Below are 5,824 nucleotides of genomic sequence, written 5' to 3' on the forward strand. Positions count from 1 at the left end.
ATATACTTCAATTTCAAATTTTCATATTTTATATGAGGTTATATTTAAATTTTTGATTGTGTTCATTTTTGGACCTTTGTTAACCTAAACTTCAGACTTCAAAACTAACTCAGCATCCCAAATATCTCCTAAATCTTTTTTAGATAAGAGGTTAATACTAAATCCATACTAAAACATATGGGACATTTTGAAATCCTATTTTCCTTTTTGTTTTTGCTTAAAAAATTTTAATGATAACTTTTTTTAAAAAAGATAATTGTATTGAATAACACTTTTAGGGATAATAATTAAGTGTATAGCTACATTTTTAAAGAATTGCAAATATAACAAAATCTACAAGTGATAGATCCCTACTAGCAATATGGTCTATCACGGATAGACTTCGAAACCAAAATCTAAATTTTGCTATATCTACAAATTCTTTGCGTTGTGTTACATCTATAAATACTTTGGACCTAATTGCTATATTTGTAACTACCCTTAAAAAATGATTGAATTTTGTATATTTCAAAATACTTTGATTTTAAAAATGATCTATAATATACTACATATAAAATGATAAGTTTTACGGCTAAGGAGAAAGCTCTAAAATGGGTTCCTCATTCAATCGATTGTTTGAAGCTTAATGTTGATGCTCCTTGGCGTCCTAACCAAAACATGGTGTAGGGTTTGGAGTGATTATCAAAAAATGAGAAGGGGAAATAGAGTGTGGTGTAAGCTCTTTATCAATGCGGAGGTTGAAGTGCTGAAGTGGGGAAGGCGGAGGTGTTGCTAATCAACGTTGTTTTGGAAATGGTAGAGAGGTTGGGTTGTCATTTTTTGTGTGTAGAATTAGATGTTAGGTCCATTGTGAAGCAAATACACTTCTTATCATTTGCTCATTCTTATTTAGGGATTCTTCTTGGTTGTTACTATAGTTGGTTGGCTTGTAAATTTTCTTTTATTGGTTGTTGGTTCTTTCCTTTGTAACATTCTATATTGGATGTTGGATGTTTAGCTGTTTCTCTTTATTGCCCTTTTTGGCTTCTGGCTTCTTGCGTTTGTTTCTTTATTGGTCCGGTGTGACAGATTTGTGGAACCTGGTTTTATTCTTACCTTCTTAGGTTTTTTTTTTTTTTTTCCTAAAGGCTTTAAAGGTGTTATTTTAGGTTTTTTAGTTTATGTGTTGCAATAGAGAAAAAAAAAAAAAAGCAAGAGAAAAAGCTCTGTAGTTTTCTACATGTTAATCATATGTGTATGATGCTTGAGAAGGAGTATTGAGTTTAGGGGGAGCCTAAACAAATAAGATCTAACAAGTAAGAAGCTTTAATTTCAGGGGGAGTTTGAATAGTGAGAAGATCGTGAGACAAGGAATATCAAGTTTACGGGGAGCCTAAACAGTACACTTGACTTTGGTTTATTGTAACACATGATAGTTCATCTATCAGATAAATTGTTTCTTTGTAAACCGTTTGAATATTAGTGAAACTCCATTTCAATTAGGCTCTAAGCCTCCCAAATGTAGGTGATGTTACACCGAGTTGGGTTAACAATTTTGTGTGTTATTTCTCTTTTCTGTCTTTTACTGTGTTGGCTTACCTGTTCGTAACATTACATCTGACAAAGTGCTTCTTAGATTGACTATCTATTTTTTAATTGGTATCAAAGCAAGATTCCGTAGTCAGTATCTTTGTTGATCTCTTCGATGGAACCAATCAGAAAAGGCAAATTTATTACCATACCTCTTGTACTTGATGGGACTAACTACTCATATTGGATAGCCAAAATGACTACCTTTCTTAAGTCAATTGACAGTAAGACTTGGAAAGTAGTTGTGATAGGATAGACTCATTATCAACTTACCGATAAAGATGGCAAAGTTTCTCTCAAACCTGAGAAGGATTGTACTGAAATAGAAGATGAAGCTTCTCTAGGAAACTCTCGCGCTCTAAATGCTATCTTTAATGGAGTTGACAAAAATATCTTTCATCTTATCACTACGTGTGTATCCGCCAAAGAGGCTTGAGAGATATTGGAGGTGGTTCATGAAGAGACTTCTAAAGTAAAAATGTCCCATCTATAGATTCTAAGTTTAAAATTTGAATCTCTTAAAATGATGAAGAAAGAAACAATAGCTGATTTCAACATACATATTTTAGATATTGCAAACGAATCATTTGCTCTCAGTGAGAAAATATCTGAAAAAAAATTAGTTCGAAAGATCCTTCATTCTCTACTAAAACGTTTTGACATGAAAGTGACAACCATCGAAGAAGCAAATGATATTACCTCTATGAAAGTGGACGAGCTGTTTGGATCCTTGCGCGTCTTTGAATTGACATTTGATGAAAAAGCTGATAAGAAAGGTAAAGGTTTAGCCCTGCAAACGAATTCTAATTAAGAATCAAATCAAAACAAAGGGAAAGATGGTAAAGAAAATCTTCATGATACACTTTCCTTGTTAACAAAGAAATTTAACAAAGTTTCAAAACGTTTGAATAAGCGGCCTGGAAATTATAACTCATCATATGTCAAAGATAATAGTAGCAACATCAACTCTAGTAATAAGAACATTATACCATCGGGCAGGAAAAAGGAAAGTGAACAAGGAATGAACAATACTCAAAATGACAGGGATCGTAATTTCAGATGCAGAGAATGTGAAGGGTTTGATCATTTCCAAATTGAATGTCCTAAGTATGTGAGAAGACAAAGTAAAGGGTATTCAACTACGTTATCAGATGATGAATCAGATACAAGTAGTGAATTAAATGATGAGATTCGTGCTCTAATTGGTTGTGTATCCTTAGATGAATCTGTGGAGCCCTGTGCTTCAAATATGAAGTTGAATGAAGCTTGTAGTGAATTGAGTCACATCACTCATTTGTTTGGAAACTTAACTATTAAAGAAGTTTATGAAAAGTGAGAGGAAGATCTACTTGTTTTAGATCAATAGAAAGATCGAATTAAAAAACTAATTGATGACAACCATCGTTTCTTGAGTACCATCTCTGAATTGAAGAAAGAGTTGAAATCTTCATACCAACAACTAGATTCAATGTCTAAGTCAGTACGCATGTTAAACTCGGGTTATAGATGATCTCGACAAGATTCTTACCATAGGGAAGCAAGTTGCTAATAAAAAGGGGGTTGGATTCAGTAGGTATAGGAAATATGGCTCTAAATCAGAATCCTCTTCCCGAATTATTTTTGTTTTTGCTCAAAATACACACATGTCTGAAACTAAATCAAAAGACACAAGGCCAATATCATATCATGCAATCAGTAGGCCTAAGAAAAAATGGGTTTGTCATTACTATGGCAGATCATATTTGCCCAATTTGTTTCTATCTCTATGATAGAAATGCGTTTAAACTATCTGGACATTCCTTCATTAGAATGAGACCTATAAGTCACACAAATAGAAGTGACGAGTAAACTTAAGTGGCGGATCTTTTGGGGTTGATACCCTAAATCTCGTAGTTTCTGTAGTTTGTAATTGTAGTGTACAAACAGTTTATTTATTTAATAAAATTTAAAATATTTTATTCTAAATTTAGAAGCATTAACCCATAAAACCAATAAACAAACATCCAAAGTTATCTTATATAGCTTAAACATGTACGTAGTGACATATAGGTGGGTTGTGTTTAAGTGATAACCTGAGCAGTCTGTAGTAGATGGATAAGGCTGAGTATCTTATCTTGATGACACTACGAATATGGCTCACTTTGTAGATGTTACAATTATTGTAAAGTTCTACAAATTATTTGATCCTGATTATTCATGTAGAGACATGTGAGCGGGCGTGTTTTATACAAAAGAGTTTGTATAAGACTGGACCATGAAATTAATAGTTTTATTATATAATACCGTTAATAGTAGAGACGTACATTTCACCAGGATGGCCATGAGTGACATGACCTGAATTCTGAGTGAGTTGTGAACTTCTACCGATGAAGGTGGTCCTTTAATTTGCATGGGTGAGAGTGGCTAGTTTGCCGACTCAATATGCCTAGCATTTTGGGGATTTATCTAATTGGAGAGCTGGAAACACAGTTACACAAGACAAAATTCACTCCTTCCCTAATGCTGGGGTAAATAGATAAATTGCTCCTTTAAGGGCTGATTCTAGGGCTTGAACAATGGGGTGCCACACCCTTTTTATTTGGCCTGAGAGGGGTTTAGTCATAGTTGAACTATGACTTATTGTTTATTAGAGAGATCAGTGGTACTTAAGAAGTTAGATGTAACTACAGGGACAAAATGGTAATTTTGGCCCAATTGTACTTATAAGCAATTTGTGAAGAGTCATCGTCCAGTTGACTTGTTATATCAAATGGACACAAAAATATATATGTAGTGCAAAGAGTATAGCTGTCAGTCTTTAGTAGAGTGATCGAAAATTAATGAAAGTTGATTAATTTAATTAAAGGGATTTAATTAATTAATCAAGTACCATTGGAACTTCAAACTATAGGTCTATAAGGTCCCCTCCGTAGTTCAGCTGGGATAATTGAGAATCAATTTAATTTTAGATTAATTTGAATTGTTCAAACTAATTGAAGGAATTAATTATATATGATTTAATTAATTTAACTTAATTATATATGATATAGTTAGTATAATGTATTTGATACATTATAAAATAAAATTTATTTTGAGAGGAAATAAATATTTGAATATGGTTCAAATATTAATTATATGAATTAGATCCATATAATTAAATTAAATATAAATTTGATTTATATTAAATATTGTAAATGATTATGAAAATTCAAACTATATGTTATATTGTATTTGATATAATATAAAAACTATAGGTTATGTGTTATATTCGATATAACATATAGTTTAATATATGCTATATGATAAGGTGGTTATCATATATATATTAAATAATTTATTAAATTAATTTTGAATTTAATTAAGGAGGGAGTTATAACTCCCTCCCTTTGTTTTCTCTTTTATCAAGGACGTAGAAGATGGGGATGTTACGATGATAATCGTTTTCTTCCTCCCAAAAAGACACAGAGTGTCTGTAAGGTTTTGTCTCTCCTAAGAATGATCTCTAGAATAATTTTCTCTCAAAATCCTTCCTCACCCTCACTACCAAATTAATACACAAAGCTCACACACTCCTGTGATTCTTAACCCTAAGGAGAATATATAAGACTCTTTTGTGGTGGTGTCCACATTGGGTATTATTGTTTTCTTGTTCGTTGAGATCGGGTTACAAGAAAATAGTACCTGACCATTGGAGAGGATTTTGTGAAGGCTTTGTGATTTCAAAGGTCAGTAAACCTAAATCATTTTTCTCTTCTTTGTTTTATTTTAAGCATGTTATAAAATTTTGTTAGAATGCATAATTTTTGTTTCTGAATTTTAATTCACTGTGAAATTGTAAACTGGGACCGATCCTCGCTTTCGCATCGGACCTCACAGTCCTTCAGTATCAAGGGAGAAAGGTCTCAAAAGAACATCAAATGCAATGTTGCTTTTACCTCTTTGCACACATCAACCAAGGAGATTGGTATTTTCACAATGGGTGCCCATGTCACATGACAGGTGAAAAATAATTTATATTCAATTTAAAGGCATGTGGTTTTGGTCATGTAATCTTTGAAGATGGAGTTAAGAGAAAAGTCTTGGGAAAAGGAGATCTATTGAAGCCTGGATTTTCTATTCATTATGATGTTATGTTAGTAGAAGGCTTAATGACAAACTTAATTGACACTCGTCAACTTCTCTAAAGACAAATGCTTAGTGAAAGATGATAATAGTGTGGTTGTTATGCCAGGTACTCGATCAACAGACAACTATTACCACTGGATCCCTAATGCCT

The sequence above is a fragment of the Benincasa hispida genome, chromosome 12 (assembly GCF_027475165.1).
Source record: "Benincasa hispida cultivar pf3 chromosome 12, pf3_genome.v1.1, whole genome shotgun sequence".
NCBI classification, from domain to species: domain Eukaryota; kingdom Viridiplantae; phylum Streptophyta; class Magnoliopsida; order Cucurbitales; family Cucurbitaceae; genus Benincasa; species Benincasa hispida.